The 20,056-nt window shown below is 47.2% G+C and overlaps 1 protein-coding gene across 4 annotated transcripts in view; it reads right to left on the minus strand.

Annotated features, from left to right (window-relative positions):
• Positions 1-20,056, minus strand: part of LOC140206208 (inositol-tetrakisphosphate 1-kinase-like) — a 97,475-nt gene that overhangs the window by 53,312 nt on the left and 24,107 nt on the right. The gene's annotated exons all lie outside the window — the stretch shown is intronic.

Below are 20,056 nucleotides of genomic sequence, written 5' to 3' on the forward strand. Positions count from 1 at the left end.
TGAACCTTGAACCTTTGCCAAACACCATGCAAATGTTCCCTAAACATTTGCCACATTTCTGCCTTGCATTTCCCTGAGAACATCTGCTCCCAATTTATCTTCCCAAGTCCCTGCCCAATAGCATCATATTTCCCCTTACCCCAATTAAATGTTTTCCCAAATTGTCTGCTCCTATCCTTCTCCAGCGCTATGATAAAGGAGATAGAATTGTGATCACTATCTCCAAAATGCTCTCCCACTGAGAGATCTGACACCTGACCAGGTTCATTTCCCAACACCAGATCAAGTACAGCCTCTCCTCAAGTTGGCTTATCCAGATATTGTGTCTGGAAACCTTCCTGAACACACCTAACTAAATCCAATACATGCAATACATAACATTACTATAGTACTATGCAAAAGTCATAAGCACCCTGGCAATATATACATATATGTGCCTGAGACTTTTGCACGGTACTGTACCTTCCCCTCACCTGGTTTCACCTATCACCTTCCAGTTTGTACTCCTTCCCCTCCCCCCACCTCATTATTCTGGCATTGGACTAGCAACCTGCAAGTCGTGAGTTCGAGCCCCAGCCGAGGCAACGTGTTGTGTCCTTGATATAGGCATATAAAGGCATCCGTTAGTCTTGTGAGACCATGGATTTGCGCCTTGGAAGGTTTCCGGGGCGCAGGCCTGGGCAAGGTTGTATGGAAGACCAGCAGTTGCCCATGCTGCAAGCCTTCCCTCTCCACGACACCGATGTTGTCCAAGGGAAGGGCATTAGGACCCATACAGCTTGGCACCAGTGTCGTCGCAGAGCAATGTGTGGTTAAGTGCCTTGCTCAAGGACACAACACGCTGCCTCGGCCAAGGCTCGAACTAGCGACCTTCAGATCACTAGATGAATGCCTTAACCACTTGGCCACGTGCCAACACTGAGCAAGGGACTTAATCACACATTGCTCAGCAAGGACACTGGTGCCAAGCTGTATGGGTCCGAATGCCCTTCCCTTGGACAACATTGGTGTCGTGGAGAGGGGAGACTTGCAGCATGGGCAACTGCTGGTCTTCCATACAACCTTGCCCAGGCCTGCGCCCTGGAGAGTGAAGACTTTCCAGGCGCAGATCCATGGTCTCGCAAGACTAACGGATGCCTTTACCTTACCTTTCCTACTGAAAAGTCTTGGCCTGAAATGCCGACTGCTCATTCCCCTCCATAGGTGCTGCCTGACCTGCTGAATTCCTCCAGCATTTTGTGTGCTGCATCTGTAGTTGCGAACTTCCCATGATTCCGGACACTTATAAGGACAGGTGTGTAAAAAGGGCCCGTAGGATCACTGGGGACCCAAGTCACCCCAACCACAATCTATTCCAGCTGCTACCATCCGGGAAATGGTACCGCAGCATAAGAGCCAGGACCAACAGGCTCCAGGACAGCTTCTTCCACCAGGCCATCAGACTGATGAACTCACGCTGATCTGAGTGTGCTCTATATTACACTGACTGTTCTATGTATTATAAACTACTACAATGGCACATTGCACATTTAGACGGAGACATAACGTAAAGAGTTTTACTCCTCATGTATGTGAAGGATGTAAGAAATAAAGTCAATTCAATTTGATTTCCAGCATGCACAGAATCTCTCGTGATTAAGATCACCATTATGTATCTTGTATGGGTTAATAGAATCAAGGGGCAGTAGTGCATGCCATGTTCCAACAGAATTCTTGCACGTACCATACATTCCCCACCTCTGAACCTCAATGACCCTTGTACTTTGTCCACCTGCACTGGAACGTCCTGCACTCTTCTGGTGTTTTCCCTTCTCTTATACTTGCATTTGGAATGATCAGCCTGGCCAGCGTAGGAACGATAATTGACTTCAAAAAAGCAAGAGGTCCCAAACAAGCCTCAACATCATTAATGGTGAGGTAGTGGAAAGTGTCTCCAGTTCCAGGTTTTTGGAGGTGGGCATCACTGAAGAGCTCTCTTGCTCCATCAACACAATCTCAATAGTCTGGACGACATTACAGTGACTACTCTACCTGACTTGCTTAAGGAGAGCTAATCTGCCCCAAAAATTGCTGGTCAACTTTGATCGATGTGTGACAGAGAGCATACTGACAGCGTGGGACTCTAGTTACAGCAAGACAGATCACGAAGCACTCCAATGGGGGATTAGGATGGCTCAGCACATCACTGAGGTTCAACCATCAGGCTCTTGAATGAAAGAGGATAACTACACTCATCCATTGAGATTTTCCCACAACCAATGATCTCACTTTAAGGACTCTTTACCTTGTTATTTCATGCTGTCATTAATTAATGCTATTTATTTATATTTGCATTTGCACAGTTTGTCATCTTCTATCCCTTACTTAACCTTTCACTCATCCTGTTTACAGTTCCTATTCTATCGATTTGCTGAGTATGCCTGCAGGAAAAAAGGGAATGTCAGTGTAGTACAGTATGTGGTACTCTGATAATAAAATTTACTTTCAACTTTGAAGCACCAAACCTGGAGACAATCTACAACTCTTAATGGTTACAGCATATTTGTATCATTAGAGACCCAACTCATCCCAGACACTGTCTGTTCAATCTCCTGCCATCTGGTAGGAGATACAGAAACATCGTGCCAAAACAGTAAGACTCAAATACAGCTTCTTCCCCAGGGCTGTTGTGCAGCTGAATAACACCACACTCCAGCCAATGGCCTTTCAGTGTTATGGATTTCCAACGTCAAAATATGGGAATTTTTTAATTAAGCCATACCACATGGCTTGTAAATATTTGTCTTGCACAGGCTGGAGTAGCACCACAATCTCATTGGCTTGAGCAATGACAACAAAGTTCTATTCTAGCTCAGTACATGTGATGACAATAAAGCAATTACCAAAGATGATTCATATTCTGAGAACTCTCAGAATCAGTAGAGAACTGTTGTGGTCTGGGGTGACTATTCACCCCGTTTACACTCTCTTAGTACCTGGTAGAGGAATTTTATCAGTCCCATCCTTTACCCTTACTCCAATGCCCACACTCTCTCTGCACTGTACACTTTAAGGCCCAAGTTTCTTGCAGACAAGCAGGACCAATACCAAAAAGATATGTGAGCAGAATTAGGCCATTTGGCCCATCGTGTCTGCTCTGCTGTTTCATCATGGCTGATCTACTTCAAGCCCATTCTTTCAGTCTTTCACAGTCTGACTAATCAAAAAGTTAGCAACCCCCCGCCTTAAATACACCCAATGACTTGAACGAATTCCACAGATTCACCACTCTCTCCCTTCTAAAAGGAGATCTCTCTATTCTGAGGTTGTGCCCCCCAGTCTTAGACTCCCTCCACTGTAGGAAACATCCACTCTCGCGAGGCCTTTCAGTATCCAGTAGGTTTCAATGAGATCCCCTTCTGAGTTCCAGTGAGTACAGGCCCAGAGCCATCAAACGCGCCTCATATGACGTCTTTTATTCCCAGAATCGTTTTCATGAACCTCCAATGTCAGCACATCATTTCTTAGATAACAGCTCATAATACTCCAAATGAGGCCTCACCAGCACCTTGTAAAGCCTTAGCATCACATCACAAACGCTCATTAAAAGAAAACCTTTATGTAAGGAACATTAGATACATGAACAAGAATACTCTATTCACCCATCACGCTTAATCCACCATTCATTGGGTTCCCTGATTCCTTGCCTCCGTTTTGCTGATCCGTTGATAACATTCACAGATGGGCAGGGGGGAACATCCCAACAAGCTGCATCACTGCATAGCACAGAAAATACACTGTGGCAGACAGGACGGCTGTACAACGAGAGGTCAAAACTTCCCAACGCTTCACCAGTGCCAGCCTACCCGCCATCTAGACAGAAAGATGCCAGAAAAGGGCAGCAACATCACGTCACGTCACGTCACCCCACCCCACCCACCCACGCTGCTCATCATGGAGAAGGCTATGCAGCACCCAGGCTGGGGAAGAAATGTTATTTGGGACTTTGACCATAATACAATTGTTGGTGCCAGATGGGGTGGTTTGAGTATCTCCTGAGATTTTCACGCACAACAGTGTCACTCAGCAGAGACATCTTGAGATCCAAGTTCATAGCTCCTTGAAAGTGTCTACACAGTTGGATAGGGTGGGTAAGGCAGCTTACAGAATGCTTGCTTTTAGTCAAGGCATTGAGTACAAAAGTCAAGAGGTTATGTTGCAAACTTATAAAACTCTGGTTAGGTCCAATCTGGAGTATTGTGTACAGTTCTGGTTGCTCCACTAAAGGAAGGATGTTGAGGCTTTGGAGAGGGTGCAGGAGAGGTTTACCAGGATGCTGTCTGGTTTAGAGGGCATGTGCTATCACGAGAGGCTGGATAAACCTGGGTTGTTTTCTCTGGAGCGGCAGAGGCTGAGAGGAGATCTGATAGAGGTTTATACAAGATTAAGAGAGGCAGATCGAGTGGACAGAGAGTATCTGTTTCCCAGGGTAGAAATGTCTAATTCCAGAGGGCAAGCATTGAGGGTGAGGGAGGTGGGGGTAGGTTCAAGGGGGATGTGAGGGGTAAGTTTCTTACTCAGAGAGTGGTGGATGCCTGGAATGTGCTGCCTGGTCTGGTGGTAGAGGCAAATACATTAGAGGCTTTTAAGAGATGCTTGGATAAGCTCATGGATATGAGGAAGGTGTTTTTTGCCTTGCTTTTTAGCTTGCTTGGCACAACATTGTGGGCTAAAGGGCCTGTTCCTGTGCTGTGCTCTATGTTCTATGTTTAACAGTCTGTAGAGTTTACAAAGTATGGTGTGAAAAACCAAATAAAAAAAACATTCAGTGAGTAGTTCTGTTAACAAGAGGCTCAGAAGAGAATGGCCAGACTGGTTCAAACTAACGGGAAGGTGAGAGTAACTCAAATAATCACGTTTCAACAGTGGTGTGCAGAGGAGCATCACTGAACGACCGTGAAGTGGGTGGGCTACGGCAGCAGACAGCACACCGGATTCCATCCCGTACCTCACGCATATTCTGCCTTCCAGTTTCTTTTAATCGTCTGTGGAATTACTTGACCGGATGGCACAGAACCAGCAGGTCAAACCTTCGTCTGTCCACATCTTTTTGCCCATCACTTCAATCCCACACTGAGGAGGTAGCAGCAGGGCAAAGGCTAAGGTAATACCTAGGCAAGTAATAGTTTACAGATAATGCAGGTCATCAAGGTCACACAGAGCCAGTGATCCGGGTTCAATTCCTGCCACTGTCTGTAAGGAGTTTGCACGTTCTCCCCGTGGCCGCGTGGGTCTCCTGCGGGTACCTCCCATGTTCCAAACACGATCGGGTTAGAGTTAGTAAGTCCTGGCACAGGAACCATGACAACACCTGCAGGCTGTCCCTAGCACATCCCCGGACTGTGTTGGTCGCTGTCTGCTTTGATGTATGTGCTACAAAAAAAAAACTCAAAAAAACAAGGAGAGAATTAGAATTAATTTAAATCTTACATCCATCCCACAACGTGAGGGAGTGAAAATCTTTGCATTATAACTCCATCGCAATGAACAGACATGTGAATTTAAAAGTCCAATGGCTTGTAGAAAGAAGTTGTCCCACAGCTTGTTAGTCCTGGCTTTAATGCTGTGGTACCGTTTGCCAGACGGAAGCAGCTGAAACAGTTTATGGTTGGGGTGACTGGTGTCCCTGATGACCTTCCAGGCCTTCTTTCTGCACCTGCTGCTGTAAATGTCCTCAATGGAGGGAAGTTCACATCCACAGACGCTCTGGGCTGTCCGTACCACTCTCTGCAGTGCCCAGCGATCAAAGTTGGTGCAGTTCCCGTACCAGGCGGTGATACAGCCAGTCATGATGCTCCCAGTCATGCCCCTGGAGAAGGTCTTGAGGATCTGGGGGCTCATGCCAAACTTCCTCAGTCGCCTGAGGTGGAAGAGACGCTGTTGTGTTTTTTTGCCACACAGCCGGTGTGTAAGTCTGTTGTGCCTGAGGTCTTTGCACAGCAGGGCACCCAGTGACACTTAGGATAAAGATGCAAACAAGGGTGACATTTACTGTTGGCCAGTTACTTTACTAATTCTCGAGTCTTGCTGGCCTTTAACATGGGGATTCTATTGGCTATTAACACTTGTATTAACATAATGTGATTGGTGATTGATCATGCAAATAAGGAATTTGCACATCCTCAAGATCTTATTTAAGATTTAAGTCAGCAAGACCAAAGCACTGATTGTAGGCATCAGAAAGGGCAAAATGTGGGAACACACACCAGTCCTCAGAGGGATCAGAAGTGGAGAGAGTGAGCAATTTCAAGTTCCTGCTTGTCAAGTTGTCTGAGGTTCTGACCTGGACCCAACATATCGACGCAGTTACAAAGAAGGCACGACAGCAGATATACGGTATTTCATTAGGAGTTTGAGAAGATTTGGTATGTCACAAAGTCACTTGAAAATTTCTGCAGATGTGATGTAGAGAGCATTCTGACTGGCTGCACCACCGCCTGGTATAGGAGCAGGGGAGGGGGCTACTGCACAGGATTGAAATAAGCTGCAGAGTTGTAAACTTAGTCAGCTCCATCATAAATACTAGCCCGTGTAATATCCAGAACATCTTCAAGGAGCAATACCTCAGAAAGTCCACATCCATCATTAAGGACCCCCATCACCCAGGACATGCCCTCTCCTCATTGCTACCATCAGGGAGGAGGTACAGGAGCCTGAAGGCACACAGTCAATGATTCAGGAACAGCCGGATTTCTGAATGGACATTGAACCCATGAACACTACCTCACTAATTTTTTTATTCTTTTCTGCTTTTTGCACTCGCTATTGAACTGTTTATTTTATGGTTAGGGAACTGGGACCATCTGGTGAGAAACTGGCTGCCGGAACAAGCCATAAATGGATAAGACTAGACAACATGGAATTAATGGAATGCACATGGAACCGGATACATCAAATGCATGTGGGGACTCTGGCACAACGAAGACCGTCATCCACACTCACGGATAAACAACTAGTTACCCAGCAATCAAACACTGTCAGCAGAGGATCACTATCACATCTTGAATTGGAAGACAGACAATCACAATGCACCACAGCATCACCACAGAACTGAGCCCATCGGGGAACACGAGTTCAAACTCCACCCCCACAACTCACAGACGGCGCAAAGGTAATAACATCACTTTGTACACGGGAAATGCGAGTTCGAGCCTCACCCGCAGGCACACTGACGCTGAATGCTGCAATCAGAGAGAAGATCAGAGCTGAACTGGCCACTGTCAATCAATGAACTAGGTTCCCCAGACTTGGTGACAAAGTTCCACCAGACAGCATGCTGGAAGCACCCAATGAACCACAACTCACCACTTCAACCTCCAACATAACTGAGACCAGTAACCTGATACATGCATCGGGCTGCTGGGCTACAAAATGAGTTACAGTGGAGAGTACAGTACTGTTATACCTCCCCGAAGACGATAATTGGAAGCCAAGATGAAATCCACAAGGGTGGAGCTCAGCAGACTAACTGAGCTGCAGAGGGTGGAAAGACCAAAGACTCACCAGGTATGTCCATAGCTGAAGCCCTGGAAACTGCTAAACAACAGTTAACATCTCTGGCTGCCAGACTACGGAGGTACACCAAGCATGCAGAGGCCAAGTGAATAAATGCATTCTTCTCCAAAGAACCAGGAAAAGTATTCGCACTGATCCAGAGCAACAACACGCCAGTATCTGAACCAACCAAAACGGCAACTGAGGAGTACTGGAAGAGTGTATGGGATCACAAAACACCAGTGCCCAATGGCTGGAAGACCTAGAAGCAAACCTCTGCAACCTCCCAGAAGAACCAGTCTCCATCACAGCAGGAGATGTCCAGCAATGATTAGCAAGTGGGAAGAGCTGGATATCACCAGGGCCTGACATGATCCACACCTATTGGCTGAAGAAACTAACAGCATTATATACACGGTTGGCAGCTCAAATGAACCAGCTACTTGAAGCAGGTTCCCACCCTGACTGCCTGTCTGAAGAAAGGACGGTACTCATAATGAAGGAAGGCTGCAACATCCAAGTACCTCCAAAGAGTGAGACAGGTCCTAAAAACCCAGCTAAATAGGAAGAACAAGATCAGAGCCAGCAACACATTCGCCCTACCAGTCATCAGATACCCAGCCGCAATAGTGCGCTGGCCAAGGAACGAACTGGAAGCTGCTGACATCAAGACCCAGAAATTACTAACAATAAATGGAGGATTCCATCCAAAGTCCAATGTCGAGTGACTATACACCCATCAGAATAAAGGAGGATGAGGACTTGGAAGTGTCAAGGCCACAGTCCTGGAAGAAATGTGAAACATCAGGAAAATGGCCCCCTCCCCTCCAAGGATGACCTGCTAGGAGAATACCTCAGATAGCAGGCAGTGGATATGGAAATGGAAGTGAGTGAAACTGTGAGAGGATCAGAGGCCATGGCAGGACAATACACTGCATGGGATGTCCCACCACCAGATATCAGAGGCGGCTGACATAAGAAAACCCTACTAGTGGCTGGAAATGGCAGGGCTGAGGAACAGCAGAGGTGCTGCTCATGGCTGCACCAGAACAGGTGCTGAGCAGTAAAAGCAGGGGTCTATCACACCAGACAAGACCCAGGATGCAGACTGTGCAAAGGATCAGCTGAAACCATCTTGCACATAGTAGCAGGGTACAAGATACAGGCAGGGACAGACACACCGAACGGCACAACCAAGTTGTAGGAATCGTGTACAGGAACATCTGCACTGACTATGGATAGGACACTCCCAAGTCGAAATGGGAAACACCCGAGAAGGTCGTGGAGAATGACAGAGCCACGATCCTGTGGGACTTCCAAATACAGACTGACAAGCAGTTACTGGCCAACCAACCAGACAAGGAACAAGAAGAAAGCAGTAGTAATGGACACGTCAATCCCAAATGACAGTAACATCAGGAAGAAAGAACAAGAAGCTGGAGAAATATCAGGGCTTGAAAGAGAAGATGGAAAGGGTACAGAAAGTTAAAGCCAGAGTAATCCCGATAGTGATAGGAGCACTTTGGGCTATTACATCTGGACTGGGAGAGCAGCTCTAACAAATCCTGGGAACAACACCTGAGATCCAGGTCCAGAAAAACACACCACTGGGAACAGCAAGCATACTGCACTGAACCCTGAAGCTCCCAGGCCTCTGGTAGGGAAAATACACAATCACACCACCCATAAGGGGCAAGAAAAAAATACTCACATACATACACACACAGTGTAATTCCCAAATTCCCAGTTTTTTTTTTTCTATTATTATGTATTGCTGCCACAAAGACCACAAATCCCATGACATATACCAGTATTATTAAAAGCCGATTCTGAAGATTACCAATTGATCGATTTTTGTATAAAAATACATTTCTTTGTTCACTTGGAGTATTGTGTTCAGTTCTGGTCGCCTCAATATGGGAAGGATGTGGAAGCTTTAGAGAGGGTGCAGAGGAGATTTACCAGGCTACTGTCTAGATTAGAGAGCAGGTCTTGTGAGGAGAGGCTGAGCAAGCTGGGGCTTTTCTCTTCAGAGTGAAGGAGGTTGAGAGGTGACTGGATAGAGACATACAAGATGATAAGAGGCTCAGATCGAGTGGACAGGCAGAGACCTTTTCCCCAGGGCAGAAACAGCTACAATGGGGGGGCCACAACTTGAGGTAATTGGAGGAATGCATGAGAGGGGAATGCCATTTAAAAAAAATATACAAACTGAGAGAATGGTGGGTGGTGGTAGAGGCAGATACATTAGGGACATTTAAGAAACTTTTAGATAGACACATGGATGACAGAAAAATGGAGGGCTACGTAGGAGGGAAGGGTTAGATTGATCTTAGAGTAGGTTAAAAGTACAGAACAACATTGTGGGCTGAAGGGCCTGTATTGTTCTATGTTAAAACTCCAGAAAAGTTTGGTGACAAGTGACGGAAGCCAGTCTGTTCCCCTTGTGCTTGAGTAACTAAGGTGTGATTGAGGACCAAGTGCAGGCAAGATTTCAAAGTCTGGTTACTCAGAGACAACACCCCTCCCCCCCCAGAAGGTGCTGACAGGGAGTATTTCAATTAAATGACAACACAGTGCAAGAGGGATGCTGCCATCTCCCAGCTCCAGAAGAGTACAGCTCGATTTTGACCTCTAATACTGTCTGTGTGGAGTTTGCATGTTCTCTGAGGGTGTAGGCTTCTCCCAGGTGCACTGGTTTGCTTCCACAGCCCCTAGATACACTGACTGCTGTATATTATCCTGGGATGCAGGAAAGTTGTTGGTATGCATAGGGACTGTTCCCAAGAACTGGCATGGATCCAAGGGGCCAAATGGCCCATCCGTGGAATAAGAAAATACGAGAGTAGGGAACAACTCCCTGATCCAAAGTGTTCTTTACAACTCCATTAAGCTGCCTCTCATTCCTTGCCTGCAGGTCTATCTGTTTTTTTCCACTGAAATATTTGGAATATTGTGACGGTTCTGGTTGCCTCACTATAGGAAGGATGTGGAAGCTTTAGAGAGGGTGCAGAAGAGATTCAGCAGGGTGCTGCCTGGATTAGAGAGCGTGACTTATGAGGAGAAGTTGCGCAAGCTCGGGCTTTTCTGCTTGCTCACTCCTGTCCTTCTCCAAGAGGACCACAACCTTGTCATAGGGTTTGAGTCTTGCGTGTCTCAATGACCTGGAAAGCTATGTTGGCTGTATTAAGAGCTTTATGCTTTGGTCACAGGGTAGAGGCCAGACTAAGAGTGGTCCACTGGTCCTCTTGGTTCGGTGGGGTTCAGCTCAGGGCTAACCACCCTGACTGGTAAAGCAACAGAAAGAGCAGTGAAGAATCCTCCTACATCTGAGTGGGAGAAATGGAAGGAGCAGGGGCACCAGAGGGAGGTGATCAGCAGGTAAGCAGAAGAGAAGGGGCAAGATTGAACCACTGAGCACATCTACATGGAGTGCTGTTGCAGGAAAGCAGCCTCCATCATCAGGGACCCCCACCACCCAGGACGTGCTCTCTTCTCGCTGCTGCCATCAGAAAGGTGGAACAGGAGCCTCAGGACTCTCACCACCAGGTTCAGGAACAGTTATTACCCCTCAACCATCAGGCTCCTGAACCAGTGTAGATAACTTCACTCACCACAATGAGCCTCAGGTCCCACACCACCAGGTTCAGGAACAGTTATTACCCCACAACCATCAGGCTCCTGAACCAGTGTGGATAACTTCACACACCACAATGAGCCTCAGGTCCCACACCACCAGGTTCAGGAACAGTTATTACCCCACAACCATCAGGCTCCTGAACCAGCGTGGATAACTTCACTCACCACAATGAGCCTCAGGTCCCACACCACCAGGTTCAGGAACAGTTATTACCCCACAACCATCAGGCTCCTGAACCAGTGTGGATAACTTCACTCACCACAATGAGCCTCAGGTCCCACACCACCAGGTTCAGGAACAGTTATTACCCCACAACCATCAGGCTCCTGAACCAGTGTGGATAACTTCACTCACCACAATGAGCCTCAGGTCCCACACCACCAGGTTCAGGAACAGTTATTACCCCTCAACCATCAGGCTCCTGAACCAGTGTGGATAACTTCACACACCACAATGAGCCTCAGGTCCCACACCACCAGGTTCAGGAACAGTTATTACCCCACAACCATCAGGCTCCTGAACCAGTGTGGATAACTTCACTCACCACAATGAGCCTCAGGTCCCACACCACCAGGTTCAGGAACAGTTATTACCCCACAACCATCAGGCTCCTGAACCAGTGTGGATAACTTCACTCACCACAATGAGCCTCAGGTCCCACACCACCAGGTTCAGGAACAGTTATTACCCTGCAGTCATCAGGCTGTTGAACCAAAGGGGATAACTTCACCTGCCCATCACTGAACGGTTCGCACAACCTACGGACTCACTTTAAAAGACTAATCACTCATGTTATTGATATTTCTTGCTTATTTATTTATTTCTTCCTGTATATTTGCATATTGGTTGTTTGCACATCCTGTTTCATTGATTTTACTGTGTTTCCTGGATTTACTGCATATGCTCACAAGAAAACAGATGTCAGGGTTTTATATGGTCACACGTGTACTTTGATAACATTTACTTTGAATTTGAACTTTGAAGGAGGGGGGGAAGAGAGCCAGATTGGGGAAATGGAAACAGTTAGAAGTGGGAGGGTGAAAATTTTACCGGAAGTTAGAGAAACCAATATACATATCTGGTTGGAGAGTAACCATATGGAATATGAGGTGTTGCTCTCCAACCTGAGCGTGGCCTCATCATCGCCGCAGTAGAGGTGGTCACGGACTGACACGTCAGAATTGGAATGGGAAGTAGAATTAAAATGGGTGGCCACTAATTGGAAGTAGAATGTAATCAGTGTTTTGTGCAAGACGATGTCTGGAACAGGAGCTCCCTCGCTGGCGTCCACAGACTCCTTGCTTAATGGCATCGGTCCATGGCATAAAGAGGGTTGGGAACCCCTGCTCTAGTAGGACAAGGGACAGAGACTCAGAATATTCCAAAACTGTCAACACTGTGACACGACCAGAAGAGCTGCTGCCTCACAAATTTCAGGGACATCGACCTTGGTATGGGTGCTCTGACCATGGGTGCTCCAGTTTCCTCCCACACGTGGGTGGGTTGGTTGGTTAATTGGCCACAGTAAATTACTCTCAGCGTGAGTGAGTGGTCGAGTACATAAACTCATCTTTCATCTTTATCTATCATTTGTACATCTAAGCGAGGATGGCATTTTGTTTCGAGATACAGTGCAGAGTCAGTCCTTCGAGCCATGCAGCCCGCCAATTCCGCACTTTAAAGGTTAATTTGCAGGTTGAGTCAGTGGTGAGGAAGGCAAATGCAATGTTAGCGTTCATTTCGAGAAGCCGAGAATAAAAAAAAGGCAGGGATTTAATGCTGAGGGCTTTAGAAGGCACTGGTGAGGCCTCACTCGGAGTATTGTGAGCAGTTCTGGGCCCCTATCTTAGAAACTGGAGAGGGTTCAAAGGAGGCTCATGAAAATGAGTCCAGGATTGAACAGCTTGTCATATGAGGAGCGTTTGATGGCTCTGGGTCAGTATTCACCGGAATTCAGAAGAGTGAGGGGTGATCTAATTTAAATCTATTGAAAAGTCTTAACAGAGAGGATACGGAGAAGATGTTTCCTATGGTGGGAGCATGTAGCACCAGAGGACACAGCCTCATAATGGAGAGGGGTCCTCTTAGAAAGGAGATTAGAAGGCACTTCTTTAGCCAGATGGTGGTGAATCTGTGGAATTAATTGCCACAGGCAGCTGTGGAGGCCAAATCATTGGGTATATTTAAGGCAGAAGTTGATAGATTCTTGATTAGTCACGCATGAAGGGAGACGGGGAGAACACGGGAAATTGGGGCTGAGGGGGAAAATGGATCAGTCATGATGCAATGAGAACAGACTCGATGGGCCAAATGGCCTAATTCTGCTCCTATATCTTATGGTCTTAACCCTAGCCTAATCACAGGACAATTTACAATTAACCTACCAATTGGCAGGTCTTCGGACTGAGAGGGGAACTAGAGAACTCAGAGGAGACCCCAACGTGGTCACGGGGAGAGTGAGAAAATTCCTCACAGACAGCCATGGGGATTGAACCCGGGTCACCCGTACTGCAAAGTGTAGTGACACCAACTAATTACTGTTCCATCAAAGCAAATCAGCAAGAATTGTATTGTGGGTGGGGGTGGGGGAGGGGGGGTACAGTCCACGAATGTAAGCACACTTCTGCCACCAACGTAGCATGCCCACAACTCACGAACCATAACCTGTACGTCTCTGGGAGATGGGAGGAAGTTGGAGCACCCAAAGGAAACCCTGCTGGTGGGAATCGAACCCCCGATCTTACAGCCAGCTACTGTAAAGTGCTGCAGCAACCTCTCCCCTTGGGAGAATATGGACTGGTGCAAATGGAGAGGCATGATTAAGGCAGCATACGGTGCATTGGCCTTCATCAACCGTGGGATTGAGTTTAAGAGCTGAGAGGTAATGTTGCAGCTATATAGGACCACGGTCAGACCCCACTTGGAGTACTGTGCTCAATTCTGGTCGCCTCACTACAGGAAGGATGTGGAAACCATAGAAAGGGTGCAGAGGAGATTTACAAGGATGTTGCCTGGATTGGGGAGCATGCCTTATGAGAATAGGTTGAGTGAACTCGGCCTTTTCTCCCCGGAGCGCCGGAGGATGAGAGGTGACCTGATAGAGGTGTATAAGATGATGAGAGGCATTGATTGTGTGGATAGTCAGAGGCTTTTTCCCAGGGCCGAAATGGTTAGCACGAGAGGGCACAGTTTTAAGGTGCTTGGAAGTAGGTACAGAGGAGATGTCAGGGGCAAGTTTTTTTTTTTAATATAAAAAACACAGAGTGTGGCGAGTGTGTGGAATGGGCTGCCAGCGTCGGTGGTTGGAGGCAGAAACGATAGGGTCTTCCTGAATGGGTACATGGAGCTCTGAAAAATAGAGGGCTATGGGTAATCCTAGGTAATTTCTAAGATAAGTACATGTTTGGCACAGCTTTGTGGGCCGAAGGGCCTGTATTGTGCTGTAGGTTCTCTATGTTTCTATGTTTATGTTTCTATGATTGGCTGGATCTCACTGGGCTAAGGAAAGCCACATTACAAGTACTTTGGGATCACCCAGGATGTCACAAGAATACAGTTAGTTCACACTGCCTGTGGTTTATCAGAAGCTGGATTTGTCAAAATAGTTCACTTTAGCCACTTACAATGAGAATGCCCCAGCTGATATGTTTCCCCTCTATTTTTAGCATCCCCAAGGAGCCATTCCCTACGCAACTCCCTGGTCCACTCCATCAGAGAGTCATGGAAAACTGCAGCACGGAAACAGGCCCTTTGCCCACCTAGTCCACTTAAACAGCCTCCTCCCATCGACCCCCATACCCCTACCATCCACGTGCCCGTCCAAACTGCTCTTAAACATTGAAATCGAGCCTGCATGCAACACTTGTGCTGGCAGCTCGTTCCACACTCTCACCACCTTCTGAGTGAAGTTCCGCTCAAGTTCCCCTTAAACCTTTCACCTTTAACCCATGACCTCTAGTTGTAGTCCCATTCAACCTCGTGGGGGTGGGGGGGAGGGGAGAAGGACCTAGTTGCATTTATCCTATTTATACCCCGCCCATTATTTCAACCCTGCCAAGCTTTCCCCTTCCTGGTACTTTCGTGTCAGCACAGAAGATAAACACTTAACCTTATTTCCTGTCCACCAGCTGGAGACCCAAACAATCCCAGTGAAGCGTGCACTGGGATTGCTCTAAATGGGTCTAAAATTGCCTTCAAATATCATGAGGGGTATAGATAGGGTGAATGCAAGCAGGCTTTTTCCACTGAGTCTGGGTGAGACTGGAACTAGAGGTCATAGGTTAAGGGTGAAACCTCATTTAGGCTATCCGGCCCATCAAGTCTGCTCCGCCATTTCATCATGGTTGATCCTTATTTAAGGAGCGTCTGAGGGGGAAACATGGATAGCAGTCAGTCTAATGTTTTACAGTGCCAGTAACTGAAAGATAGTGGTTCAAACCCTGTTGCTGTCCGTAAGGAGTCGATATGTTCTTCCTATGACCGAGTGGGTTTTGTCCCACTGTCCAAAGGTGTACCGGTTAAGGCTAGTGAGTTGTGGGCACTCTATGTTGGAGTCAGAAACATGGCAGCCTGCCTCCAGCCTGTGTTGGTCGCTGACGTTTCTGTATACCTGTGACAAATAAAAGGTAATCTTTAATCTTTTCACTCAGTGGTAGGAGTGTGAAATGAGTAGTGGAGGCAGGCTGGATTCTAACATTTAAGAGAAGTTTGGATGAGAGGGTTACATGGACGGTGGTCCGGGTGTGGGTCGATAGGACGAGGCGGAATAACCGTTCATGACCGACAGGTGTCTGTCCCTCTGCTGCAGCACTACGACCTGCATCAACGGGACTGAGAGCTGAAAGCAGTCTGCAGGTGCGAGAGACGTGGAGAGCATTCGGTGGCCGGGTGAGAGTCAGAGACAAAGGCAGCCTCAGCTCTCTTGATTCCAGGTGTGGAGCACCAGCTGACATCGAGGTCTGTCTGTGACACCAGCACAATAGGTGGGGAAAGGAAGCACAGAAAATAACAGGGATTAAACAAACTGATCAGGAATAACAACCAGAAACTGGCAACAATACACAGCTGGTGCCTTAAAGACTCAAGTTTTGTCAACACCACATTACACTGCATGGCCACCTCACGAGTTACACTCGTTCATTAGTATGTTCATGGTGTTCTGCTGTAGCCCAAGGTTTGACATGTTGAGCACACACCACTGTTGTAATGCCGGGTTAGTTGAGTTACCATCACCTTCTTGTCAGCTTGAACCTGCCTGGCCTTTCTCCTCTGATCTCCCTCATGAACAGCCCACAGGGACTCCCACTCACTGGATGTTTCTGTTTTCACACCATTCTCTGCAAACTCTGCAACAGGGGCTCCCAAGCTTTATGCCATGGGCCCCTACCATTAACCGAGGGTTTTGTTAACCGCAGGCTGGGAACCCCGGGCCCTAGAGACTGTTGTGAGTAAAATCCCCGGAGGTCAGCAGGTTCTGAGATACTCAAAGCAGCATCTGACACCAGCGTCATTTCACGGTCAAAGTCACACAGATCATATTTCTTCTCCATTCTGAACAACAATTGAACCTCTTGACCATGTCAGCATGCTTTTATGCATTGCGTTGCTGCCACGTGATTGGCTGATCAGATATTTGCATTAATGAGCAGGTGTACAGGTGTACCTGCTAAAGTGGCCGCTGGGTGACCAGGAGTCAGGGTACCGTGTATGTGTGGAATGAAAGAGGTTACAGTCCCCCCTCCCCCCCAAAGGGGCTGCTCCTCGGGTTTTGGTTACATTTCAGCCCCGCGCTCCTTATATATGGTCACCAATTATGGAAGGGGGCATGTTGCTCGGAGGATCTACTGGTGGGCCTGGCCAAGATGGCCATTCACAGGACCAAGGGCTCTGCCAGGGCCAAGTGCCTGCTCCTCTTCGGGCGATACGACCATGCCCGGCTTTCCTTAGAGAGGTAGCACGTGGGCACAATGTGTACAGTGGGTGATTTCCAGAAACCTTGCCCCCCCACTCAGAGAATAGTTTTATATATAGTAATAATCATATCTTAATTTGACTTTTTTCCACTGTCTTGTAAATATTTGATGTTTGTATTTTGTGTGAATAAACTTTTGTAAAAAAATGCCCCACTCAGTTTAAATAAACTGTCCAGTGACCCGAGTTCAGTCGCAACCTCCTGCGTGTGGAGTCAGCAAATTCTCCCGGGAGAGACTCTCTCCCACCCACACCAATGCCATGCAATCTAAACCATACAAAACATTCCACGGAACCCGTGCTAACCGCCAATCCCCCGTTTCAGATGCATTTATCATCATGTGTACGTTCAAACCTACTTGCCAGGAATAGTCACAGTCAGAAGACCATGATGGTCACATCATACGACACAGCAGACAATGACGACGCCATTGAAACATAGTGAAATGTGCGGTGTTCATTAACACGCGAAGAGGTGCTGGAGACAGCCTGCAGGTACCGCGTACATTGCAGCACCAACAAAGGCACAAGGGTACGGCACAGAAACAAGCCTTTCAGTTCATCTAGTCCGTGCCAAGCCATTCAAACTGCCGACTCCCACCGACCTGCCCTCCATATCCCTGCCATCCACATACCTATCCGAACTTCCCTTAAACGTTAAAAATGGAGCTCACATGCACCACTTGTGCTGGCAGCTCGTTCCTCACTCTCACCGCCCTCTGAGTGAAGAAGCTTCCTCTCATATTCCCCTTAAACTTTTCACCTTTCACCCTTAACCTCTGGTATTCAACCCAACCCCAGTGGAAAAAGCCTGCTTGCATTTACCCTATCTATACCCCTCAATTTTGTATACCTCTATCAAACCTCCTCTCAATCTTCCATATTCCAAGGAATATAATCCTAACCGATTCAATTTTTCCTTATAACTCAGGTCTTCCAGACCCTGCAACATCCTTGTAAATTTTCTGTATTTAATGAACCCTATTCACATCTTTCCTATAGGTCACCTGACCAAAACTGCACACAATACTCCAAATCTGGCTCACCAACATCTTGTGCTGAATATAGCATAGCCACAAATGTTCAGCAGAACAACGAAGAACACAAGCCCTTTCCTCCTTCCCACCGAGTCTTGTAACCCCAGGACAAGCCACTGGGCCTCCGACTTCCCCAGTGGACTTCAAACTCACTGAGCCAGGGCCATCAGTCATTGCTCTATTCCAGACTTCTGATCAACCCCTGTGTCGATGCGCCAGTGCCTCACCAGAACTGTTCGGGACCCCAGAACGGGTGGACAGGGAATGAATCTCTCGTGTTTACACAGGTGGGCCGAGAAGGGGAATGAGAGAGAGTTGCATAGGGAATAGCTCTGTGGGAATGCTGAAAGAGAAGAGAGACGTGAAATCTCATCTGAAATGGTTAAATCTACACAGTTTTGACTCTACCATTCCCTCATGAAGCACGTTCCAGAAATAACCAACTTCTGGATAAAAATACAATTGTTCCTCATCTCTCTACTCTGTCTACCAATTCTCTCAACTCTGGTTTTTAAAACCATTGTCAGAGGAAATGGGCCTGTAGTTACTCACCGTACACCCTTCACTTCAGCATTCTTACTCGGGGCTTTCTACCAAACAGAAGTGACTTGATAGAGGTGTACAAGATGATAGGAGGCATAGATGAAGTGCACAGACTTTTTCCCCTGGGTGAAATTTTTGGATGACTCTGCCATAGTTGGATGCATCAGCAAGGGAGATGAGGCTGAGTACAGGGCTACGGTAGGAAACTTTGTCACATGGTGTGAGCAGAATTATCTGCAGCTTAATGTGAAAAAGACTGAGGAGCTGGTGGTAGACCTGAGGAGAGCTAAGGTACCAGTGACCCCTGTTTCCATCCAGGGGTCAGTGTGGACATGGTGGAGGATTACAAATACCTGGGGATATGAATTGACAATAAACTGGACTGGTCAAAGAACACTGAGGCTGTCTACAAGAAGGGTCAGAGCCGTCTCTATTTCCTGAGGAGACTGAGGTCCTTTAACATCTGCCGGGCGATGCTGAGGATGTTCTACGAGTCTGTGGTGGCCAGTGCTATCATGCTTGCTGTTGTGTGCTGGGGCAGCAGGCTGAGGGTAGCAGACACCAACAGAATCAACAAACTCATTCGTAAGGCCAGTGATATTGTGGGGATGGAACTGGACTCTCTCACGGTGGTGTCTGAAAAGAGGATGCTGTCCAAGTTGCATGCCATCATGGACAATGTCTCCCATCCACTACATAATGTACTGGGTGGGCACAGGAGTACATTCAGCCGGAGACTCATTCCACCGAGATGCAACACAGAGCGTCATAGGAAGTCATTCCTGCCTGTGGCCATCAAACTTTACAACTCTTCCCTTGGAGGGTCAGACACCCTGAGCCAATAGGCTGGTCCTGGACTTATTTACTGGCATAATTTACATATTACTATTTAATTATTTATGGTTTTATATTGATATATTTATACTCTATTCTTGGTGGGGCAATTGTAACGAAAATCAATTTCCCTCGGGATCAATAAAGTATGACTCTGACTATAAATGCTGAATACAAGGGGGCATCATTTTAAGGTGTTTGGAGGAATCTCTGGGGTTTATGGGCTGTCCAGGGAAGGTAGCACCTCTGGTGAAGCAGCTCATCGCCTCCATTCTGAGGCAACTTGTTTACTGACCTCATACTTCACTTTGGTGCTGACTAAACAAAGTGACGAGCCCGTCTCTGTGCTGTGGTGCTTTATAACTGACCAGGAGTGAAGCTGGTGGTGTTTCAGCAGTAGCTGGTAAAAGATGTCCAACTCAAAACCTTATCCTTCCTTGTCACGACAACAGGAGAGCTTCCGCTACACTGGTTCAGCCATGACCTAACGAGGTGTGGA

The sequence above is a fragment of the Mobula birostris genome, chromosome 12 (assembly GCF_030028105.1).
Source record: "Mobula birostris isolate sMobBir1 chromosome 12, sMobBir1.hap1, whole genome shotgun sequence".
In the NCBI taxonomy this organism is placed as follows: domain Eukaryota; kingdom Metazoa; phylum Chordata; class Chondrichthyes; order Myliobatiformes; family Myliobatidae; genus Mobula; species Mobula birostris.